The following is a 27,207-nucleotide window of genomic DNA, read 5'->3' as shown; positions in this document are numbered from 1 at the left end:
TTTATTCTCACTATATATTTGAAGTAAATATCCTTCTGTAAAAGCTAAAAATTATGAAATTGAAAAGCTTATATGGGCAAACCACAATACTGGAAAAAAGTAGTTTTACTAAATAATCCAAAGTATAAAGAATTTCATAAATCACTCCAAAATATAACCAACTCACCTCTATTTCCAAACTTTGAGCAAATTTCAACCTTTCAGTTTTCCTACAAAAGGATATAATTTCAAAATATCATCAATACAGGTATTACAAATGGTTTTTGATTGGAATATAGTTGGCCCAAACTGTAGAGGTCACGTAACATTTCTTTTTCAGTATTGATGAATAGTGCTCTTCCTCAAAGTTTTTGGGAATATCATGCTAAAATGTGATAACATCTTTAATAGTGCCCCCATTCTGTCATGCACATAAGTTTCAGCCTTTAGACTAGATGTACACTGTGATGTAACACTGAGGGACAGGGGCACAAGCCAGGTTCATAAGCTAGCACCAACAAACCACTTGCAAGGCAAACAGACATTTAAAGAATATTTGTTTAAAATAGATTTCAAGTAGGTGAGTCAATTCCTTCCCACAGTTTAGTCTCAGTTTGAGACTAAATAATATGAAATCATCACTTCAAATTCAATATAGAAAAATCTATCTATGAAACTCTTATTAGTCTGTAAAGTATTATGTTGTGTTGAACCCCTTTGGACCTCTTCTCAGAATAATGTTTTTTTAATGTATAAAATAAAACACATTGAATTACACAAAGAAAGTTAATTATATTGAAATATTGTTATCAAAATATTAGTTTGAAAAAGTTCACAAACCCTAGGTTAAGAACCCCTGATCTACTTCAGTTACCTCAGTTTATAAATGAGGAAACCAAGGTTCAAAATAGTTAGGTGACTTTCCCCAAGATCACAGAATGGCAGAGTTGGAATTAGAATCTAAATCCTCTGATTTCAAAGGCAGCAATCTTTCATATTGTTTCCCAATTAGCTTCTGAAGATGATCATAGTTCTTTATTTCTTTGGGTCATTATGGCCCAAACATTTCTGAAAGGGATTATGATTGTGAAAAGACTCCTTGTTTTAGATCAGAGGTGGATGAAATATTTGATATCAGGATACACCATACTTATGGGGCTATTTTAATGCCCTCTTTTAAAAAAATGTTCATAGACATTGAACCCATTGGAATCAATTGTACAGACCCGTGGATGCTATTCTCTCCAGTTTTCCTAAAGTGGATATTGCACTTCCAGAGATAAGTCCTAATCATCCTGTGTTTGGGTAAAATAGGACAATGAGTATAACAGGGCAAAACTTTGAGGAAGAGCACTATTCATCGATACTGAAAAAGAAACGTTACCTGACTTCTACTTGTATTCTAGCAAACTCAATCCAAAAGTCTTTTAGGCAGGATCCTAATTATAACAGATACATTCATGAAAGAAATTCATTAAATAAATCCTAATTTCACCAAGCCGGTCAGTTTAGAGGCTGGGATTCCAAAAAAAAATTTTTTTGTTTTTTCATTTATGCTAATGACTCAGGCAACTCTAAGATTATAAATAGCAAATTTGTTGCCAATTAGCTTTGATAGAAGAATTTTCCACATGGGGGGGTTTCCCTACTCCAAAGAAATCACAAATCTGGACTTCTTCACTAAGCATGCTTCCCATATCTCCCCCTAAAAATAACCTTAAGTATCCTTTTGGTGCTGGAAAATAACTAATAACTTTTGCCCTTCCATGGAGCATGATGTTACTGAAACTCCAGTCCCATATTCCCAAACTGTCAATTGAACATTTACACTTGAATATCCCTGACATTTCAAATTTAGTATGTCCAAAATGGAACTCATTATCTTTCCCCCATAAACCAGCTTCTACATTCAACTTCTTTATTTCTGTCCATGGCATCACTATTCCAAAACCCTGAGCATTAGGTTTTACTCTTCCTTTTTCTTCATCCCCTATCTCCAATTTGTCAACAAGTCCTGTTATTTCTTCCTTCAAAATGTCACCAAAATGACTCAGAAAATCACCTATACCTGCCCTAGAGGTTTTGGCTTAGCAGCATACAAAATGGTTTGAAAAACATACCAATTATGACTAAAAACTCTTCGTGTTTGCCTTATGACTTATGAAGCCATCAAACCCTTGCCCGTGGCACAGTAGGACAAATAGTGGTGAATTTGCTCTCAGAGACTCTGAGTTCACATTCCTACTGTGTCCTCATTGTGTCTCAGTTTCCTCATTTTTAAAATAAGGCAGATGAACTAGATGATTTCCCATGTCCTTTCTAGTTCTACATCCTAAGTAGCCCAATCATAACAGTTTATTGCTAACTTAAGTAAAACACATAAGATGAGAATGATACTGGATCTTAACAGATATAACCTAACTGTTGACTCTGTCATTTAGAGGCAGCTAGATGGTATAGTAGCACTGAGCCTGGAGTCAGGAATGGCTGAGTTCAAATACAGACTCAGACACTTACTAGCTGTGTGACCCTGGATAAAGTCACGTAACTTCTGTTTGCTTCAGTTTCCTTAACTGTAAAATGGGGATAATAGTAGTGCTGCCCTCACAAGGTTGCTGTAAGAATCAAATGAAATATTATTTGTCAAGTGTTTTAACATAGTGCCTACCATATAATAGGTGCTTAATAAATTCTCATTCCCTTCCTTTCTATCTCTTGACCATAGATAACAGGTCACTTGGCTTCTTTGGCTACTTGTTGCCTTTAAGTAGTGTCCAACTCTTTGGGACCTCATTGGAGTTTTCTTGGCAAAGAAAAACCACTAGAGTGGTTTGCCATTTCTTTCTCCAGCTCATTTCTACAGATAAGGAAATTGAGGCAAACAGGGTTAAGTGACTTGCCAAGGATCACAAGCTAGTAAGTATCTGAAGCTGGCTTTGAACTCAAGAACATGAGTCTTCCTGACTTCAGGCCCAGTGATCTATCCACTGTGCCACCTAGCTGCCCTACCTTTGTGGCGTCTTTGGCTACTAACAGTGGCCTATTCTGTAGCTCTAGCCTCCAATTTTAGCAATCCAACCTTTGCTGTCATGCAAAAGGTTTTAAAAAATCAGTTTTAATTTTCCCCAAAGCAGCAATTCTTAAGCTTTTATGGTGCAATGACCTCATATTGAAGTCTCAGAGTATGTTCAGAATATATTTTAATTCACTCTGTGTTTTAAAGCAGGAAGCAAGCTATTTGGCTTCAGAAAGGAACTATATTCAGTGTAGAGATGTTTTCTAGAGGGTATTCCAGGACTCGGTGACCTCTAAGGGCTCTTCTACCTCTGAAGTTCTATGATATAATTTAACTAGATTCCCCAGATATTTATTGAGAGTTTCCTATATGTGAGGTGTTATGCTAGGTGCTGAGGGGGATATATCATAGTTTTGGTCCTCAATGGACTTTCAATTCAGTAGGGAAGATATGAAACAGAAACAAATTACCAAACCTCAAGACAGAATGTGATGAGTGCTTTTTGGGAGGTATAAAATGGCTTTGGAAACATGAGAGAGAATTTTTTTCTTCAAGGTATAAGGAAGGGATTCGGGGAAAAATTGGCTTCATGGTAGAAGCTATATTTGAGCTGGGCCTTGAAGAATGGGCAGGGCAGCTGAGTGGCATAGTGGATAAAATATTATCCACTTGGATAATAGGTGACTTGGAATCAAGAAGACTCATCTTCATGAGTTCAAATCCGGCCTCAGACACTTACTAGCTGTGTGACCCTGGGCAAGTCACTTAATCCTGTTTGCCTCAGTTTCCTCATCTGTAAAATGAGTTGGAGAAGGAAATGGCAAACCACTCCAGTATTTTTTCCAAGAAAAGTCCAAATGGGGTTACAAAGAGTAGGACATAACTGAAATGGCTGATCAACAACAACAACAACAAATGGAAAAATGGGTGAGAGTTTGGCTGGCGTATGGAGGTAACCAGGTATAGGAAATGGAGTGAGCAATGGGGCAAAGGCAAGAATGAAGAGGACAGATGGATGGATGAAGTAAAAAGCACGTATTAAGTGCTTACTATGTGCAAAGCACTTGGAGATACATGTAGAAAAGCAAAACAGTCCCTGCTCTCAAGGAGCTAACTCTGTAATGGGGAAGATAACACATAGAGGAGATAACACAGCTGCAAAGCAGATGGAAGTATAAAGAGTGATGGCAGTTCTCTTTTCCTGGAGTATAGGCTACCAGAAAAGGGAGGGGAGGGGAAGAAATATAAGGATGGAAAAATGGGATGGGTCAGATCATGGAGGACTTTGAATGCCAGGCTAAGAATTTTAGATTTTTGTTCTACAGTCATCAGAAGCCACTAAATGTTTCTGAACAGGAGGTTCTATATTTTGGCAAGATTACTCTGACCACAGTATATAATGGGAGAATTTGGAAGCAGAGGGGCCAGTGATGAAGCTAATGCAATAAGCTAGGCAAGAGATAATTAAAGCCTGAACCAGGTCAAGATGATGAAGGCAGGGGAGAAGGAATGAGAAGATGATTCATTTTGGACATTCTGAGTTTGAGGTATTGATGAGACTGTAACAACAATCTAGAGCTTCAGAGAAGTAAGGGATTCAGAAAAAGATATGACAGTGATCCATATAGAGGTAAAGCCATGGGGTAGATGAGATCATCAGACAATAGAGTGAAGAAAGAAAAAAGGTAGAAAAGTTTCTTGTCACTGATGTACTTAGGCTTTGAGTCATTTTCTTCACCTCTTCAGGGAAATCTAAACGATAAATGTGTCCTCAGATACTCTCTAGTGACATATTAGTTGCAACAAGAAACCTTCCATCAATGTTTAAAAAGAACTCTACACTTTTACACTAAAATCTTTATGGCTAGTCCTATACTTCAAAACTAGATTTGACGTAAATTAGTTCCTTGCAAATCTAGAAGCAGTTGGGCATTTCTCAGTGGCTGAATTTCACTGCATAGAATGACTCTTGTGAGTCTATGTGAATGATAATAAATCACTCCAAATCCCAACCAAATAATTTGTTCATGAGATTTTCTTGTTTTCTTTTTTTTTTTTTGAGGTATGGGAATAGGGTAAGGAAGGATAGTTCACAGTACAGTCTTATGATCTCAATGTGGGGACTCTAGTGTGGAAACTTCCTCCACCAAAATACAGCTAGGACATGGATGATGAGTGTAAACAACGAATCCCTTGAGGTGTGCACATTATTTGAATTTGTACTGCATATTTCCATTGGGCTGTAACCAATTACCATACTTCACAAAATTACAACTTCAAATAGTGTGAATTCATATACATGCAACCACACCAGGGGAATTCATTATTTGTATTAATCAGGACCTAGCTGATCTATAACTTAAGGTCTTAGTTATCTGGGATACTTTAGAAGTTTGCCTTTTGTCACACAGTTGGCAGGTTTAAGCAAAACTTGAATCCAGATCCTCCTGATTCCAAGACTGGCCATGTAATTGCTAATGATGATGATGATGGAAATAATAATAGCTAGCATTTATAAGCAAAATGTCTTACAAATATTATCTTATTTAATCACCTTCCCAACAATCCTGGGAGGTAGGTATGATTATTATCCCCAGACACTGAATGAGTTAAGTGATTTGCCAAGGCCACACAGAGCTAATAAGTGTCTGAGGCTTAAACGGAACTCAGTTCTGACTCCAGGTCCAGTGCTCTATCTACTGTGTCACCTAGCAGTCTCTCACTATACATATATGCATGTGTATTGCGTATGTATATGTATATGTACTGGTTTGTTTTCTCTCTCCTTGAATTTTATGGACACCCTTTTCTGAGTTGAGAATGTTATCTCTGCTGATGAATGTAGTTCATAAGTAGAAAAGAATGTGTACAGTAAGGAAAACAATACAAAATAAGATAGGCAATTTGTCAGATGAATAGTATGGACTACTATATGCTGTAGGACTTCAGAGGAAGAAATGATCAATGACAGCTGCGGTGCTCGGGAAAGGCTTCTCTTTCTTTTCCCTTTTCTTCTTTTCCCTATGTTTAATTAGTCATCAAGCCCTGACAATTCTTTCCTAATAAACTCATTCTCCTCTGTCCCTTCCTTCCCACTCCCACTATAAAAACCCTAGTTAAAGCTTTCACAACCTCATACTTGTATTAATACAAAACTAAAAAACAAAACAAAACAAAACAAAACAAACTGATGTTTTCTCCAGTTTTTCCTCTTCCAAAGTATCATCTATACCAGAGATGACAAACGTGACCCACAGGCTATATTTGTTCCACCATCCTCCAAATTCAGCCTACACCAAATTAAAATTAATTGGATAATATTTAACAAATGAATAAAAATACAATAAAACCCAGATACTAATTGTATATGGTTTTCAGAGTCAATACGTGGCTTGCAGGGAACTTTATACATGGCTTGGGGGCCCCTGTTTCTTTTTGTTTGACACCACTGATCTGCACAAATGCTGGGCCAATTCTTCTAAGAGTTGAAATTCCTCATGTCAGTGTATTTTGTGGTTCAGCACCCTCAAGCCCTTAGTTCACAAAGAGTGGGTTCAGTCTTGGGACCTACCTTAAAATATAGCACTCTCTCTTTGGCTCATCCCACTCAAAACTTACTCAAGGAAATCTCAGAATATAGCTCACATCCAGGTCCCTAAGGACAGAAATAACATACAGCAAGAAAGCAAGAAAAAAAAATAAATTTATCAAGAACAAGACAGCCTTAATTTAACCTCCACAGAATATCTGGAAGATGCAAAGGACTCAGATGAGTCCATAAACAATGTGGAAAACAAATAATAGACTCCAAGTAGTCCAAAAATAATAAATACAATTCTTCTCCCTCATGTGGTTTCTACTTTTCCACAAGATTCTAAAGTTCTCTAGACATAGTGACAACCTGTTGTTTGCCCTCTTCTGGAAAGAATTGAATTTGTGACTAAGACAAGCAACACTGACATATTCTGATGGGTCCTTCCTTAACCCTAAAGAGGCTGTGCAACATTCAGCCTTATGGAACAACTCTAAGACTTCAATTCCTTCCGGAAGGTGCGTCAAAATCTCTTCGCTGGTGCTGAGGCAGAATTTTCTTGCTTCCATGCTTGGATCTGGGTCACAGTTCTAGGTGGCGGTCCTGGGGCAAGGAGGAGCATTGGTATGGTGGAGCTTGTGGTGGCAGTGGAGAGGGACTCCTCCTCACAGTTCCAAGGCAGAAAAGAGTGGTTATGGTCACTCACAGACCAGAGTACAGGCCAGAAAAGGAGTAAACACCTCGCCCTTGATCATATCACCTTGGAAGAACTGAAAATTTAAAGGTCCCTAAAAGTATCTCTGAAAATAGCTGCACAAAACCACCGAAACTTGGGACAGTACATTCTCCACACTGGAAGCAGACCCCTATCTTAACAAAGAGATTTTAGCTCAAGGAATTGGCTGGGATCATGAGCAAGCAGCACAAAAAGAGTCAGACTATATTATCTTACTTTGGTGACAAAGAAGATCAAAACATACAACCAGAAGAAGACCACAAAGCCAAAGTTCCTATATCCAAAGCCTCCAAGAAAAATATGAATCAGTCCCAGGCCATGGAAGAGCTCAAAAAGGATTTTGAGAAGCAAGTAAGAGAAGTAGAGGAAAAACTGGGAAGAGAAATAAGAGTGATGCAAGAAAATCATGAAAAACAAGTCAACAGCTTGCTAAAGGAGACCCAGAAAAATACTGAAGAAAATAACACCTTAAGAAATAGCCTAACACAAATGGCAAAAGAGGTCCAAAAAGCCAATGAGTAGAAGAATGCCTTCAAAAGCAGAATGGGCCAAATGAAAAAGGAAGTCCAAAAGCTCACTGAAGGAAATACTTCCTTAAAAATTAGAATAGAGCAACTGGAAGCTAGTGACTTGATGAAAAATCAAGAAATTGTGAAACAAAACCAAAGAATGAAAAATAGAAGACAATGTGAAATATCTCATTGGAAAAACAACTGACCTGGAAAATAGATCCAGGAAAGATAATTTAAAAATTATTTGACTACCTGAAAGCCATGATCAAAAAAAAAAGAAAAAGAAAAAGAAAAAGCCTAGACATCACCTTTCAAGAAATCATCAAGGAAAACTGCCTTGATATTCTAGAACCAGAGGGTAAAATAGAAATTGAAAGAATACACTGATCACCTCCTGAAAGAGATCCCCAAAGGAAAAACTCCTAGGAATATTATAGCCAAATTCCAGAGTTCCAGGTCAAGGAGAAAATATTGCAAGCAGCCAGAAAGAAACAATTCAAGTATTGTGGAAACAAAATCGAGATAACATAAGATTTAGTAGCTTCTACATTAAGGGACCAGAGGGCTTGGAATATGATATTTTAGAAGTCAAAGGAGCTAGGATTACAGCCAACAATCACCTACCAAGCAAAACTGAGTATAATTCTTCAGAGGAAAAAATGGATAGTCAATGAAATAGAGGACTTTCAAGCATTCTTGATGAAAAAACTAGAGCTGAGTAGAAAACTTGACTTTCAAATACAAGACTCAAGAGAAGCATGAAAAGGTAAACAGAAAAGAGAAATCATAAGGGACCTATTAAAGTTGAACTGTTTACATTCCTACATGGAAAGATGATATTTGTAACTCATGAGACCTTTCTCAGTATTAGGGTAGTAGGAGGGAATATATATAGACAGAGGGCACAGGGTGAGTTGAATATGAACAGATGATATCTAAAAAAGAAAATTAAGGAATGAGAGAGAGGATTGTATAGAAAGAAAGAGAAAGGGAAAGGTAGAATGAGGTAAATTATCTCACATAAAAGAGGGAAGAAAAAGCTTTTAATGTGGAGGGGAAGAGCAGGGAGGAGAGAGGGAATGAATGAATCTTCCTCTCATTTGATTTGGCTTAAGGAGGGAATAACATACACACTCAATTGGGTATGGAAACCTATTTTACCCTATAGAAAAATAGGGGGGAAGGGGATAAGAGAGAGGGGATGGTAAAAGGGAGGGCAGATTGGGGAAGGGGGTAATCAGAAGTAAACACTTCTGAGGAGGGATAGGGTCAAAAGAGAGAATAGAATAAATATGGGGTGGGATAGGATGAAGGGAAATACAGTTAGTTTTTCACAACATGGCTATTATGGAAGTGTTTTGCATGACTACACATGTATAACCTGTATCAAGTTGCTTGCCTTCTTAATGACGGTGGGTGGGCAGGGAGAAAGGGAGAGAATTTGGAACCCAAAGTTTTAAAAACAAATGTTAAAAATTGTTTTTATATGCAACTGGGAAATAAGATATACAGGCAATGGGGTACAGAAATCTATCCTGCCCTAGAAGAAAATAGGAAGGGGAGGGGATAAGAGAAGGGGGGGGTATGACAGAAGGGAGGGCAGATCAGGGAAACGGTTATTCAGAATGCACAACCTCTTGGGGTGGGGGGAGGGGAGAGATGGGAAGAAAATTTGGAACTCAAGAGCTTATGGAAGTGAATGTTGAAAACTAAAAATAAGTTAATTAATTTAAAAAAAAAGAAATCTGGGGTTGGATGAGTACATGTCCACCAGTGCTATGGGCTTCTCCAAATCAACTATTAATGACTTTTTGTGGGGCAGGTTCCTTCTACCTAACGCTAAAACTGCTGTTTTCTCAGGATTTCTCTGAAAAACAACAACAACAACAACAACAAAACTTAGAAAGGGAAAAAGAGAAAAGTTAAGCAACTCACAGGCTCTCTTTAAGAGTCCAATATAAAGGGGTGGCTTCTCCAACAAGATTATGCCCTGCCAAGAATCCAAAACAATCAGTTCATCACATTGGGCAGCCCTCATTAGTGAAACTAATCTTCCAGGAGGTACGAAGGATATTCCTATTAACTTCACAGGTATCTGAAATCAAAAGTTCCAAACAAAGGCACAGTGCCCTCTAAGCTCACCAATACACAAACAAATTATCATCATTTTAGCTTTTCAAGCTAAACCCTTTTACATCAACATTCAAAGCTCTTGATGATTCAATCCCTTCTAGGCTTTCCAAACTATATCCCAACAACAAATCTCCATTTTTAGCTAAATAGGTCTAGTCACTATTTCTGGGTGATTTAGTTTTGAATTTATTGTCCTGGGACCCTGATATTTAGATCACTGCTTCAGTCAGTACAACAATTCATGGTCAACTACCTCTAGGTGGCCCTAGACTTCAGACCATACTTCATATCCAATTTGATCACCTTCCAATATCCCACACTTCCAATTGCCTGTTGGATATCTTCACTTGGATGTCCTTCCAATACTTCAAACTCATCATTTCTCTAATTGAATTCATTGTCTTCTTTGATAAAACCAATAACAACTACAACAACAACAAAAATCCCTCTGTCCCTCTCCCCAATTTCCCTTTTTAATTGATGCTACCCTCAAAAGAGTTATCTTTGATTTATTCCTCTCACTCCTCCATATATAATCAGTCTCCATTTGATTATTTTCTTCTATGTATCTCAAATCTGCCTTCTCGTCCCCATTCATACTGTTACCACCCAAAACAGACCCTCCATTAGGTTTCATTGTCAGGGCTTTTGTATTAAGCATTTAATAAATGCTTTTTCAATTGTATTAAATTGAATAATTTGGTAAGAGAGATAGACACATAATTTCTACTCTATCTCTAATGTAACAATATTGGAAAAGGGATTCTGACTACATCATTGTCTTGAAATATAGCATTTAACTGTACAACTATAGTAATTACATGGTAGAAGATATAATTCTGTATCCTTTGAGATAACACAGAAATGTAAATTCTGTAAAATGCAGAAATGCAGAAAAAGATCAAGGATGTATTTGATGGAGCAGTTAATAACCCAGAGGTAGTCTTTTTTTCTGGATAACTACTAAGAACTATATTCCATTACTATGGACATAGTTAATGAAGCATTACAAAAAGTAAAATCACAATGTGCAGAATTCCTTACCCTAATGCAATTGAAGACTTGAGAAATGAACCAAAAATTCCCTACTACTCACCTATTCCATGCCTACAGTGAACATCTCAGCCTGAGGCCTTTCTCTGTCATGGAATTCTTTGGTTTGTGACATATAAATTCTTAGTGAATAAATATTATTTTTAGGACAATAAGAATTTCCATACAGCACTCTAAACACACATAAGCTGCAAATGCAAAGGTAAATAATAAATTCATAAGTCTATGTAAATTGTTCTCTTTACAGAGGCATCAAGCAGACATTGCACAAACTCTGTCTTGACCATTGGAGTAATCAAGAGCTCCCACCTCCAAATGCCAAAAATAGAAAGAGCGAATCAAGAAAGGACACATTTATAAAAACACATTTGAAAGAGTGTGAGCCCCAAAGAAGCCACTCCCACTTCACTCTTTTGCAGAGATGGGAAGTCCATAGGTATGGTACACTGCATATATTTTTCAGAGTTATTCAGCATATTGATTGATTTTGATGATTTTTTTCTCTTTTCTTCTATTTCTTTAAAATATTTGTTAATAATAACAGCTAGCATTATACAGTGCTTTAAGGTTTGCAAAGCATTGGACCCATGCTATCTCATTTGATCCTCACAACAACCCTGTGAGGTAATTGTTATTATTATTCTCATTTTACAGATGAAGAAATTGAGGTTGAAATAGCAGGATGACACAGCTAGTAAGTGACTAAGGATTTGAACTTAGGTCTTCTTGACTCCTTGTTCTCACATGGCATAACTCTGGGAAAGAAAAGGGGCAAAATTCCAATGATGTAATAAACAAAAGAAATCAATATAAGTTTATATTTAAAAAAAATAAGGAGCATGTGTATGTGAAAAAAGCATATGTGGCAGTTCTAAAGTCAGATTATTTCCGTGTAATCCATTATTTTATATTACCTGCTATCCAGAAGATAACAAAAATTTTGACAATATCCTTAAGATGATGATGATGATGATGATAACTCACATTTAGACAGTGCTTTAAGGTTTACAAAGGTTATCTGTAAAATTTGCAGATTGCCTTGTTTGTTCCTCACAACCTGTGAGGTAAGTGCTACAAATAACTTTATTTTTACAAATGAGGGTAAGAGAGGGTAAGTTACTTATGCAGGATCAGAAATCTAGTAGGTATCTGGAGGCCAGATTCGAACCTAGGTCATCCTGACTTCAAGCACTCTCACATGCCACCTCTCATTTTACAGATAGAGAAACTAAGCTACATATAGAGTGATTTGTCACCTAGCCCAAGGCTTTCAGTGCATTTTTGGATCTAAATTTAGTCTGAATGCAAGTATTAAATGGAAAGTTAAGGCTACTGCTCTGACCAGGCACTTAAATAATTACATGTTAACTGCTAAACACTGATGAATAATTCTGTGGATTGAAAACCTTAAAATGTTTTAAATGAAAAGCTAATTATTTTCTTTAAAAGAACTGTTGCCTACCAGGATGAAATTCTTGCTTTTTGACACTTCCTTAAAATTTGTTCTTCACAGCAGTTAACACATAGCAGAAACTGGTTCTGATTTAATCAGAAAAGTATAAACATCTTCAGGCTAAGATGGTACCTGGTAGAGGGAAGTTGGGAACTTCTACAGTTTTAAAAAAAGTAATATAAATCTATTTCACTATTCCCCTTGCATTCTTGATCTGCTTGATATCATTTCCAAGATTTTATTCTTAATTCTTCAAAAGACTGAGAAATGATACTAAGTATATTAGAATGGTCCACTTGCTCTTTTCCAGACACAACATTCCATCTCTTGTCTTTGTGCCTTTGCATACCTGGAATGCTTTCCCTACACACCTTTACCTTTTGGAAACTTTAGTTCCCTTTAATATTCAGCTTTTGGGCAGCGAGGTGGCCCAGTGGATAGAGCACTGGGCTTGGAATCACATGAATTCAAATCCAGCCTCAGATACTCATTAGCTGTGTGACCCTGGGCCAATCACTTAACCTTGTTTGCCTCAGTTCCAAATCTGTAAAATGTGCTGGAGAAGAAAATGGCAAACCACTCTAGTATCTTTGCCAAGAAAAGTCAAAATAAAGTCACAAAGAATCAGATACAACTGAACAACAACAACAAAGACTCAACTCAAATGCCATTTCCTTCAAGGGGTTTCTCTGATCTCCCCAAGACTAGAAAGACCAGGCATGTCAATTGATGCAAAAGCATATAATTTTGCTTTGAAATAACATTTTCATACTCTCTACTTTCTTTACCTTATAAAAATTTTAAAATGCAGTACATAAACTGACACAGCTTGGTCTTTCAAGGTGTTCTAAAAACTCCATGGAATAACTTTTTTTTTATAATGAAGCATTTACTTTGCTGGATTTTTGATGTCATTTCATAGGGAGACCATTTCCCAGCACAGATCATAGCTGCAGAGGGACTTGCCATCCTGTGTAAATTTTTGTCCCCATATTTAACTAAAGCCCTCATGGGAGATCTTCCCAACATACCAAACATCTTATATTTTTTTTTTCCTTTTTTAAAAAATTTTAGACAAATACTAAAACTTAAATACACAATAGAGAAAAGAAAAAGAAACATATTATAAACTTAAATATTGAAACTTAAATACAAAATAAGAAATGGAAAAAAGCATATCATGTGCACAGAAGAATGCAAGAGAGGATTCAAAATATATAGCAATAAATTTCCATTTCAAGAAAGCCTATATAATAAATACTACACATTGAGTTGAAAACTGTCCATCTTTTCTTTGCTTCCTTCTATTTTGTTCTCTGCTGTGCATTGTTTACTTTGTCCTTTTTTCCTCCTTCCTCTCCCCTCCCCAAAAGGCTACAATTAAGTGCAGATATATTTATATATAGATATAGATATATACATATACCCATATATAAACATACTCATATACATATAGACATACTTTCCCTAACAAATTCTACTCCTGATCTGTTTTTGTATTCGTGTGTATCGCTTATTTCCTATCCCTCCTGACTCCTCTACTTCTACCCACTATTTTGCCCTCCTATTACTTAACCTACTCCCCATCCAAGAATCCCTCCCTTATCTTCCCATTCCTATAAATCTAAACACCCTTCTATACCCCCCTTTAACCTATTCCCTCACCATCCCCTCTAAAGATCCATCCCTTATCCTCTCCCCCCTCCCTATCCCCTTAACATTTTATTTCTTTCTGAATTCAGAAGACTTTTATTCTCTTTTAGCTATATATGTGGTGTTCCCTCTTGAACCCATTCCCGATAAAAGTAGGTTTCCAGAACTAACAGCCCTTCTCCTCCATCTAATTCCTCTATGTCAGTTCTTTCTCTTGCACCTCATTTGTATAAGATAATTACAACTTTTTAAAGTTGCATCATCCTCAGGTCTACTCCAATCTTTCTTATGAAGTACCCAATTACCAATAACAATCTCAGACATACGTTATTACATTTTACGTACATAAAAGGTAAACAATCTGTCCTTATTTGAGTCCCTTGTAATCAATCTTTGGTATGTACCTTATATTTCTTTTGGCTCTTATATGTCAAATCTTCTATTAAGTTCAAGGTTTTTTTTAAACAAAGACCTGAAAATCTGACAATTCTTTAAATGTCAATTATTATTCAATCAAGATTATGTTTAGCTTCACTGGGTATGATATTTGTGGCCAGAACCCCAGCTCTTTTGCTCTTTGACATATAGTTTTCCAAGACCTGCAGTACTTTAGTGTAACTGCTGCTAGGTCTTGTGTGATTCCAATTGTGGCACCACCATATTTAAATCGTTCCTTTTTTTCTTATTGATGTAATATTTTATCCTTGGGCTGGGGGTTTTAGAATTTGACTATGATATTCCTGTGAGTTTTCCTTGTAGGATCTCTTTCAGGTGGTGATTAGTGGATTTTTTCTATTTCTACTTTCCCCTCTTGTTCTAATACTTCAAGATATATTTCTTATATTATATATCAAGATTATTTTTAATCATAGATTTCAAGTAGTCCAATTATCCTTATGTTTTCTCTTCTTGATCTGTTCTCCAGATCAATTGTTTGTCTTATGAGATGTTTTACATTCTCTTCTATTTTTTTCATTTTTTATATTTTGTTTTATTATTTCTTGATCTCTTATAACTTTACTGGCTTCCCCTTGCCCAATTCTGATTTTCAAGGAGTCATTTTCTTCCTTAAGATTCTGAATCTCCTTTTCTAATTGGCTGACTTTTTTTCGATAATCTCCTTGTTTTTCTCGGATTTTTGTTTGTTTGTTTGTTTGCTTTGTTTTTTTAGTTTTTCCTCTATTTTTAAATTCTTTTTAAGAATTCTTCTATGAATTCTTTTTGGCCAGGTGACCATTTGATGTTACTCTTTGGGGTAGAAGGGTTTTATTTTGTTTTGTTTTGTTCTTGCTGCAGAATCCTCCTCTGAAGATAAACCCTGGTCTTCTCTATTCCCATAGTAACTCTCTGTGGTTGGATTGCTTCTCCTTTGCTTGTGCAGTTTTTAAAATCTGTGACAGCTTAGTTTTTGTAATCACCTATGATCTTGGTGTATGAGGGATGGTGCCTCTGGCCTCAGATCCTCCTTCAGCTCTCCTATCTGGCCTGGAACCTAGACCAAGACCTCCAACCTCCTGTAAATACCCACACCCAGTGGACCCACTGCTTCTGCACCCAGACTGTACTGGTTCCTTCTCTCCCTCCCCCCACCCTCCCCAGCCTCTGCATCTCTGCAGCATAGCTGAGTCTGGCATTCCTTTTCAGAAGAGGTTCCCTCAATCTTCCCGGGCTCTGCTGCCCAACTCCCCTCACTGTCCCTGGGGATAAAAGTTCCTGTGGCTGGAGCCAAGGCAGCCTCTCAACCCAGCTAACCGCAGGGCTTGCCACTTGTTGTTTAAGTGGTCCTAGCCTGTAAGTGTTTATTCTTCACAGGGACTAAACCTCATCCTGGGATTTATCTTCAGATCTTCTCAAATTATCCCAGGAGGACCCCTGTTCTGTCCCTACTCTTATTTATTTTTACTGCTTTAAGTTTGCCCTGAGGTGTTATTTTATCTCTTTTATCTCTAGTTGAGAATTTGGAATTTTCTGACCTTCTCCACCATCTTCCCAGAATCCTCTCCCAACATCTTATATTTAAAAAAAATTGATTTGTTTTATTCTGAACTTAAGAAATAAAGCACTCTGTAACAAAGCAGAATAGAAAATGATTGTACAAGAAACTGTAAATCTATCATATACACCTTGCTATTCCTTTTAAATATATAATAAAGTTATCATGTAACTTTCTTTTTCTTTTTTCCTTCCCTCCCCCTCCCTAAAAATGTCTATCATTAGATACAAGTGTGTGTGTGTGTGTGTGTGTGTGTGTGTGTGTGTGTGTGTGTGTGTATAAATAACCACTGTATACATACTTCTATTCATCATCATCAGTTCTTTCTCCGGATGCAGATAGCACCTTCCTTCACATGTCCTTTCTAGTTAATTTGGGTATTTATAATAGTCAAAATGACCTAGTTACTCCAAGTTGTTCTTAAAACAATATTGTTACTGTATACAATATTCTCTTGGTTCTGCTTTTTTTTTTTTACTGTTTTTATATCAGTGGAGAAATCAAATGGTTCATCAATCTTGTTCAATGACCAGTTCAACTAAGTATTTCCTTGAAATCATGCATGTCTCTTTCAACATGCAAGTCGCTATTTATAACATGTTCTAACCTAATTATTCACATATCATGTATCTTTCCAGTGCTTTTTCAGTCTGTTGAAACTGTGATTCTTCTGAATCATGGTGCTTCATGATTTTCAGCATTAGCACTGGAAGAATACTGGAGTTTAAAAAAAAAAGGCAGGCTTTTTAGAGCAATTAGCCACATGAGATCAATGGGGAAAAAAATTGCATGATTTCCCAATTAATTACACCTATTACACAAAAATTTCCTGGGGTTCTGAGTTTGTGCTTTAAAACCTTTCCTAAGACCTTGAAATAATCTTTAAAAAAATCCTAATACTAAAGAAAAACTTCACAGGCAAAAAACCTAGCAAACCTTTCAAATTTGAGAGAGACAACTGAAAATGAGCCATTTCACTTACCTTAGTTATTGATTAAATTTTGAAAGAGTAAAACATATACTATAGAAAACACCACCTATTGAAGAGAGAAGAATTGCTGTACTTGTAAATCAAATTCACTCAACTTAAGAGCTCCATTATCTCCCAGTAGTACCAAAACTGAAGAGAGGTTATTGCTTTTAAAGGCTTAATTTGAATCTAGGCCCTTGAATAGCAACTTCAATGATTTATAACACTGATCAAATTCAAATTCTCTTACTGTTTTGAATTCCAGGAAAATAATTCTTTTTTAACACTATCACCACTGAGACACATGGGATACTTGTAATACCTTTCTACCCCTCAAATGCAAAAAAAAAATGTTATCTGTATAACATTGTAGGTAGTATAACTTTTCCTATGAGAATAAAAATTTATATTCTTATATACATAGAGAAATAGTAGGATTTTTTTTGCTTGTTGAAATATAGGATTAAAACAAGAGTATTTTTTTACAGACAGATATGAACAATAAATACAAGAATGTGAGCCAGATGGGTGGAGAACAATGAACTTGCCTCAGTTTGCCTTTTGCTCTGGCTCAAATTTATTTGCATACTAAACCAGATTGATTTCAGAAGTGTCTAACTCTAAGTGAAAAAGGTTTGCTAGAGGGAGAAGTTCAAAAGATAGTCTAAGTGAACTCTGTCAGTAAAAGGACTTCAGCAGGGAAAGGTTTATGCCTTGGAAGACTCTAGTTGAAATGGCCAGAGAGGTGCTTGGCAACAGAAACTGGGGGTAGGAAGCAATGACCATGGGAGCCTACTGTATACATAGCCACCATGAGACCACACTCAGCTGAGACTACCTGCCTCTGCTACAAGGCCAGCAGAACAGGCAGAACAGAGTTATATTACTAGAAGACACTGTCAGGCCTATGGTGTCCAAGGCATGAATTGCTTCATTGTGTGACCCCTACTCATATATCCCCTACACAGATATCATAAGTGATCAACTATGCATGTTATTTTCCCAACCTCCACTCAAACTGGAAAGCTTAGACTCAGAAAGTGGCTACTATGACCCCTTCATGGATCTAGAGTAAGCCTTGAGGGCCTGGGACATTATCTTTTCTAATTATTATAGCTCATAATCCCCGAAGGGCATGCTCCCCACAACCCAATGATTACCTGCTGATAACAACTTACTAGCCAGACTTAACTTTTATAAAGAAGTTTACTAAGGTAGCATAGTAAAAACAATTGGTATAAGAAATTAGCATTAAAAATTTGAGACACACTTTCCCACATTTATATACAAACTCCAGGGAAAATGGGTTCAAGTTTAGTGCACATGTAGAAAAAGGGATAACTCAAAGCTCTGAGAAGTCCTTTTGCTGGAGTCTTCAGGATGTTCTTCATATGTATGGTATAGCTTTCTGCTGGGCTCATTCTACAATTCTGAGTGTCTCTTCTCTTCAGTGTGCCTAGTTTGTCCTCTGCTCCCAACGCTCCCAACGCTCCCAATGCTCCCATTGCTATTTCAAGGAAATTTTTAGGATGCCAAGAAGTCCCAATTCCTCTGGTCCTTTAAAGTTCACAAGGTTATGCTTTGGTTAAGGGCAAGGAGAGGAGACCAAAGCTCTATTTCTTTCCCCTAATCCCCCCCACACCCACCCCAAGCAATTCTTAGGAGGTTGCCTGGAACTGCTCTCTTTGATTATCATTGAAATATGCTGATCTGCTATTGTATACAAAACTAAAATGGAGTAACTGACTTTCTTCAACCATCAACTTTGAAGGATTTCTTGTGCCTAGATCATTGATTGGTTGATTGGTTAGTTGACTCAATAGAGATGTCTAGGACTTGTTCACACTTAACACACCTCTGATTGACTGACTCAGTAAGGGGTGGGGATGGTGATCTCAGTCACTGTGGTAACTTATAGGGAGGTGGAGTAATTGAGTCAATGAACTCCCAGTTTTACACCCTCCTTTGTTTAATGTTTGCTGTAATCAGCAAATCAACTGGAGTATATGTGGCAAGGTCAACAGTCCCAAATCCTTCATAGTCCAATACCCGTGACTGAATTAATAGAGAAATCTAGGCATGGTTCATACTTGGTTCATAACTAGTTCATGTTTCTGGTAGACTAAGTGAAACTATTCTTACCTGACAAAAGTAGTTACTTTAAATGTGGTAGGTGATTGATTGGACTCCTAACCTTACATTAAGAAGGCAATAAAGGAATAATTCATAAAACAGTCAATATTTAAGTAATTTTAAAATTTCATTAACAATACAAAAATATTTTGCTGTGAATGTTATTGAATATATTTCAATGCTTTAAAATTTTTTAAATCTTAAACACTTTGAGGTCTTAAGCTAAGTTCCTTTTGTTTTCATACTTATTTTCAATGGATATCAGAAATGAAATATATACCTCACAGAGATATATAGCTCCCTATGGAAGATTGTATCAATGACTGTGCTTATTAAATCATGATACTTATTCTTCTCTTTCATCCACCAGTTATGCTAAGATTTTGATGAAATTTAGCTGGTGAGTTTCAATCTTCCATGATATGAATCAGACGTTCTGGAAAATTAATTGAGAAGTATTGCATTTGGTAAGTTTAACAAATGGGTTCAAAACACATGGACACTTTTCATTTTAAAAGATGTTTAAGTATGGTAGAAAATTCTATTTTTCAATTTTTTTTAAAAGTGTGCAGATGGAAGTACTTATATTTAATACTTCATTTTATCATCAAAGCTTATTAACATCTTGCTAATCATGATGGCTTTATACTATCATTAGCTAATATCTCCAGACACAACATACATTTAAGGCAAGGTTCATTATTAATGATCATTAGTATAAATCCACATTTTAAATATCTTTATAATTTCTGATTTGGGAGAAGGACAATTTCTTTTCAGAAATGATTGGATGATTGCTTTTACTTCATAACGTACCTAATGTGGAGCTTATACCTAAAGTAAAAGTTTTAGCTCTGCAACTTTTTTATTTGCTTATCTTCTCATTATTAGTATTATCTTCAAAATGTGGTTTCTTTTTATTGTAGTTCAGTTGATTTCAATCATGTCTGACTCTTTATGATCCCATTTGAGGTTTTCTTGGCAAAGATACTGGAATAGTCTGCCATTTCTTTCTCCTGCTCATTTTAGAGATGAGAAATTGCGGCAAACAGCGTTAAGAAACTTGCCCAGGGTCACACAGCTACTAAGTGTCTGAGACTAGACTTAAATTCGTGAAGATGAGTCTTCCTGATTCCAAGCCCAGTGCTCTATTCACTGTACCACCTAGTTGCCCAATTTCTTTTTTAGGAATCTTTGAAAGTCACATGTCTATTTTAGGAGGGCAAATTTATTTAAAACTAGATAAAATAATTCATAAGGAATAGGATCATTAGACTATAGATCCAGAGTTGGAAGGGACTTCAGAAGTCATCTATTTCAATATACTCTTTTATAGTTTAGGAAACTTGGGGCACAGAACATTAAGTTACATGACCAAGATCACAAAAGTAGCAGTCATCCAAGGTAGGATTAGAATTCAGGTCTTCTGATTCGAGAGCAAGTGATCTTTTGAAATACGCAAACTGCAATGTCACAAGACAATGAAATCATGAGTGAAGATGTCCTTGCCAGCTCCTCTGCAGAGGAGATACCTTTAAAATGTAAGTGACCCATACGTACGTATCTAGCATACAGATCAAGAGAGGGCACTGGTGTTGATCCACACATTAAATGTTTGCAAAGCTTTTTTCTTTTCTTTTTTAGATAAAAATATAAATGTTCTAATATTTTCTTTCTGTGTCCCAAAGGATCATTCTGCATACTCCTAGGATGTGTGCACACTATTTTGGACACCATAGATCTAGATATTGATCTCTGTGTACCTCTGCTATCTTAGCCAGGTGGGATTTATGGACAGTGACTTAGGCCTAGAATATAGTAGGAAGAAGCAATGAGGCAGGATCTTACTTGTCAAACTGTACAAGGACTTTCTATTTTACCAAACTGATCACTGATCCAAAAGCCCAATCTCTTTAAAGTCAATTTTTTCCTAGTGATGCCCTATGGCCAAAATTAATGGAAAACCAAAATTTTGGAAGAATTGAAATTATAAGTAATTACAAGGGAAATGAAAATCGGCATGGTGGATGTAGATAGCCTGCCATGTGTTATCAATGACTTGCATACAAGAAGAAGGAATATATTACTGAGAAAATGTATAACCAGAAAATCAGGTAGGCCAATCACGCAGTGAAAATAAGAACAATAAAAAGATGGATCTCTTTAGTGCTACTTGAATACTGAGACATAATATATTAACTATTAGTAGAAACAGAGGGAAGTTTTCAGTTCATCGGAAATATTGTCTACGGAGCATGGATTCTTAATCTTTTTTTGTACCATGGATTCTTCTGGAAGTTTGGCCAAGCCTATGGACCCCTTCTGCAAGTAATGCTCTTAAATGCATAAAATAAAATACATAGGATTACAAAAGAACATAATTACAGTGAAATACAGTTATCAAAATATTTTGAAAAACAAGGTCATAAATCCCAAATTAAAAACCCATACTATAAAGGATTCATGGAAAGTCATTGACAAGAATGGCACAAGACTAAAAAACAAATCAAGAGTAGAGAAGCTTTTATCTTAATTGTTGGAGAAAGTACCTACATTGATGAAATTATGAATTCATCAACACAGACCATATGACAAGTGCAAAGAATAATGAAGAACATACTAGTGCTCTAGAATGGTGCTTTCACCCTTTTCCTTCTGTATGCCCTACAGATAAGTTCATACCCCACATGTCCCTTCTGCCAAGCACTTATATAAGTCTATGCTGTTTCCATTATCTTTTAGAATCACAGTGGTTCTGAAGGACTGGAAAGGAGACTAACAAGGTGGTAAAAGAACTGGTTCCCCCAGTTCCTTTAATGAAGATATTATTTTATTGCCATCTAACAACTGTTTGGTGACCATTATGGCATTCTCCTGCAGAGTTTCTTCAAACCATCTTATGAAACAATGCACATGTACATGTTAAGGCACTATCTGTTCTGATTTCTATTTTCCACATTCTTTCATTTGGCAGAAAAATAGCCTCAACCAGCACACAACCGCTGACATTAAAAAAAATCTTCTTAGAAAATTGCCAGTTTCTTTTGGAATAACAAATATGACTGGACATAAGAACATAATATAAGTGAGAATAGTGGGAATTCTAGGCTTTTATCTACATGTCTGAGATTCACTTGCAGCTCTTTGGAAGAAAGCTGCTATATAGGAAAAAAATCTAGTTTTGGTTTTTATAATTTAAAAACAAAAGGTACCAGTTTATTTATATTTATTCATTGAATTAATCTAATATGGAAGAAACAAAAGTTTACTTTTATTTATAAAATTTATTTATATTTATTTGATGCATTCATCCAATAGGGAAGAAACAAAAGCTACTAAGAGAAAGCTTCCTTTGGCTGCCTGCCCTTTCAGGGTCTTTCTGATTTGTCACTCAATTAAACTGTAATTAAGTGAAATTTAGGCTGAATGTTCAAGGTATGTATATACAGGACATTACAGGATTCTTAAATTCCTTTTTAGCTCTTAGCATTGCATGATTTTATGAAGTCAGGCAATTCTCGATAATCCAGAGCCTAACGACTACTTTATTGATCACCCAGGTCCATGGTTTATTTTGCTTATCGATGTCTGCCTTTTTGCCATTTCATTATCTCTTACACTTTCTCTAGGAAGATGTACAAGAGACAAAGATAAACTAGTCCATCTTGTTCCTTTTTCAGCAACTCTGGTCAAACTGTTTAGTTGAGAAGGTTCCAGAGTTCTCTATGTTTCAATCATGCCTATTTCATTTGATGTGATCCTACTCTGATGTGACTGAAGGTGAGTGATGAAGGTGAAGTGCATATTCTACAAGGTTCCACTAAATCTGAAAGGCTTCGAATAGGAAGGAGTCAGTCAATAGCTTATACATTTGTCATCTGAAGGCAAGTTCACCATATGGTTTTGAACCACGGAATATTACAACCTCAGAAGAGTCAAAAATTATAAATAATCCAATGAACAATGGGCCAATGTTTAGTAGCATATTTAGACTGTAGAATAGCATCAGTTATGACTTATACACAAAATAGTTAACACAAAGAACATGATCATGGCCAAAACATGACCAGAAAATCACGTGGCCTATTTATGTAGTGAGTAGAAGCTTTATGGAAGCTTCAAATGGAAGCTCAAGAGTGACAATGGTTTCATTTTTTGTGGCCATAGTCCCGACGATTTTTATAAATAGCATGCTATGGTGGAGAGAGATCTGGTCTTGGAATCAGAAAGATCTGGGTTCAAATCCTACATCTGACTCTTATTGGCTGTGTGACCCTCAGCAAGTCACCTAATCTCTGTGTTCTTTCAGTGACTCCCTAAGACTATAAGCTGCATAGAAATTGCTGTTCTGAATTGGTAGAAGGAGTTAAAATTCCCTATGTCAATGAAATGACAGTTCTAGTCCTATCTCAATCCCAGTTCCAGCCCTAGCATGGTGTCTTAATAATGATTCTCAGATTGAACTTAGAGACATTTATATGTTGACAGCCTGAGTGGAACACTGGTGCTTCCAATATACAATAACATGAAGAAAGCCTTCAGCATGTTAGGCAGAGGAAAAATTGTAAGACAGAGGCTCAGAGAACCAGGATTCAAATCCTGGCTCTGCTATTTACACCTTGTGTGGTTCTGGGTGGTGGTAATAATAGGATAGGGGGAAGATAGGTGGTGCAATGGATAGAGTGCTAGGCCTGGAGTCAGAAAGACTCATCTTCCTGAGTTCAAATCTGGCCTCAGACACTTACTAGCTGTGCAACCCTGAGCAAGTCACTTAACACTATTTGCCTCAGTTTCCCCATCTGTAAAAAATGAGCCAGAGAAAGAAATGGCAAACCACTCTAGTATCTTTGCCAAGAAAACCCCAAATGGGGTCACAAATAATTGGATACGACTGAATAACAACAACAACAACAATAGGATAGATTATAAGGAATAATCCTGTGATTTCTCTGGCATAGAGAGCTCCCAGTGAAAAACTTCCTTTGCTGCAACAGGTCATCATTTTCTCTAGAAGTTAGAGTCTTAGAGAGTTGGACACATCACTGAGAAATTACGTGATTTGTCCAGGATAACACAGCCAGTGTGTGTCAGAGGTGGGACATGAACCCTGGTTTTTCTGGCACTGAGGCTGGCTTTCTATCTACTACACCACACTGCCTTTCAAGTCATAATAATAACAATGAAAATAATAAGAATAATAGATGACACTGATGTGGCTTTTTAAAGTTTGTAAAACACTTTACATATATTTTCTCATCTGAGTCTTACAACAACTCTGTAGAACAGTGGATAGAGCATAAGACTTTGAGTCACGAAGACCCGAGTTCAAATCTTGCTTCAGATATATATATATTAACTATGTGATGCTGGTCAGGTTATTTAACTTCTATACCATGCTTTCCTCATTTGTACATGGGAATAATAATAGCACCTACCTTGACAAGGGATATTGTGAAGATCAAATCAGTTACATTAATAAAGTGTTTGCAAACCTTAAAGCTCTATATAAATGCTAGGTATTATGCTAGCTATTATTTTAAAGATGTGGAAATTGAGAACTAGGGAGGTTGCCATATAGCCAATAAGTACCAAAGGAGGAAATTCAACTCAAAATTTCCAGAAGGCAAGTCCAGCAGTTTTCTGATAATTCTATGTTGCTTCTTCATAACCACTCTACTAAGATACCCAAGTTATCTAACCTCTCTTTGCTTCACTTTTCATGTCTACAAAATGAATTTGATTAGATGATTCTTAAGGTTCTCCTCAAGTTCTAAATGAATTATTCTATGGAAAATACTTGCATGACAATCAATTTAAAATCTGGACAACTTGTTGTCTACCAACAATGAAAAAGTGTGGGGAAAGTATTAAAGTATGTCTATCATTTATGCCTTTAATGAAATAATTATAACAGTAAACAGAATAGGGTCAAGGACAGAGATGTACACCACTTAACTTGAGACTTTCCTTCTGACACCAATCTATTAATCTCTAGGTATAGGTAGTTAATAAGCTTTAAATTCAGTCAAGTCTCTTTGTGTATATAATGCCAGTCACAAGATCAATGTGGTTTTTTTTTAAATGAGATTTCCCTTTTAAGGCATGAAGATTAAGAGAATAAACAGAAGTAAAAAAAATTAGCTACTAGATTAAGTATTATGTAAAATATCAAGAGATATAATCTTTACTATATTCTAATGTGGGACTGGCTTACTAGGATAACCTTGTGCCTTTGGCTGTATGCTTAAGGCCTAAGCCCCATTTATGCTATTTCACACTATCAGCTATAATATACCTTCCTGATAGTAGGATTCTGGCTCCTATTTCGATAAGAGTAAATCAATGAAGAATATACATCTTATAAAAGGATCTCTCCAAATATTCTCTCAAATTATGATGTGGCCTTCCCAACTGATCAAAAAACACATTTTTTAGTGGCTGTCACAAGTAAATTCCACAGGTAACTTTTGGGAAGTTGTCATGGAGAGTAGAGGTACAATAACTTCTAAATGCAAAGGTGGTCTCCCACAATTATTGAATGGAGACTATGATCTCATTGTATAGGGAATTCCCAATTAGATCAGTATCTGCTCTTCACAGCCAAGATGGTGGAATAAAGGCAGGTATTCACCTGAAGCTCTCCCCCCAAACCCTCCAAATATCTTTTAAAACGACTCTTAAATAAATTCTAGAGCAGCATAATCCACAAAAAGATGGAGTGAAACAAATTGCCAACCAAAGACAACTTGGAAGGTTAGCAGGAAAGGTCTGTTGCACCAGGGTGAGAGAGGAGCAGGCCACACCAGCAACAGACCAGACCCAAGTAAACCCAGAGCAGGCCTTGGGGCAACTGAATCACTGGCAGCTGTGGTGGTTTCCAGAACTCTCAGCCCACAGATGCAAAAGACAACTTAGAGGTGTCAGCAGGAAAGGTCTGTTGCCCCTGGGTGAGAGGGGAGGGCAGTCCAGCACAGGCTGTGCAGCACAGCCACAAGCCCAGGAAACAAGGAACAGGCCTTGGGAGTGACTTGAATCAGCAGTGGAAGTGGCAGCAGCAGTGGCTGCTTCTGGAGCTCTCAGTCCATGGACAGGGGAACAGGTCAGAAGGCAATTATAGGAGTCTTTTTGCTAGTACTGAGGCTGGACTTTGTTGCTTTGCCCATATTCAGACCCGGTCACAGTCCCGGGTGGCAGTGCCAGGGGAGGGAGAAGCACTAGTATAGCAGAGAATGTGGCTGCAGTAGAAAGGGAACCCTCCTCACAGTTCCAGGGGAGAAAAGAATTCGTGTGGTCCACTCATAGACCAGAGCACAGGCCAGGAGAGAAGTAAACACCTCTCCTTAGATCATACCAACTTGGAAGAACTGAAAACTTATAGATCCCTAGGAGTATTTCTTAAAACAGCTGCACAAAACCCCTGAAGCCTGGGACAGTGTGCCCTCCATACTGGAAGCAGAGCGCTACTTTAGAAAAAGAGTTAAAAAGTCAAGTAATAGGTGGGGGAAATAAGCAAACAATGGGAAAAATCTGACTACAGAAAGTTACTATAGTGACAAGGAAGATCAAAACACACACTCAGAAGAAGATAATAAAGTGCAAGTTCCAACATTAAAAAGCCTCTAAGGAAAAACACAAATTGGTCTCAGGCCATGGAAGAGCTCAAAAAGGATTTTGATAACCAAGTAAGAGAGGTAGAGGAAAAACTGGGAAGAGAAACAAGAGTGATGCAAGAAAATCACGAAAAATAAGTTAACAGCTTGGTAAATGAGACACAAAAAATATTGAAAAAAGTAACACCTTAAAAAAAACAAATTAGGCCAAATGGTAAAAGAGAACCAAAAGGCCAATGAGGAGAAGAATGCCTTAAAAAGCAGAATTGGCCAAATGGAAAAGGAGGTATAAAAGTTCACCAAAGAAAATAATTCCTTAAAAATTAGAATGGAGCAAGTGGAAGCTAATGACTTTATGAGAAATCAAGAAACAATAAAACAAAACCAAAAGAACGAAAAAAATGGAAGACAATGTGAAATATTTCATTGAAAAA

This window comes from Vombatus ursinus, unplaced genomic scaffold, assembly GCF_900497805.2.
Source record: "Vombatus ursinus unplaced genomic scaffold, bare-nosed wombat genome assembly UNPS02014832.1, whole genome shotgun sequence".
In the NCBI taxonomy this organism is placed as follows: Eukaryota; Metazoa; Chordata; class Mammalia; order Diprotodontia; family Vombatidae; genus Vombatus; species Vombatus ursinus.
Note: the sequence above shows the minus strand (reverse complement) of the source record.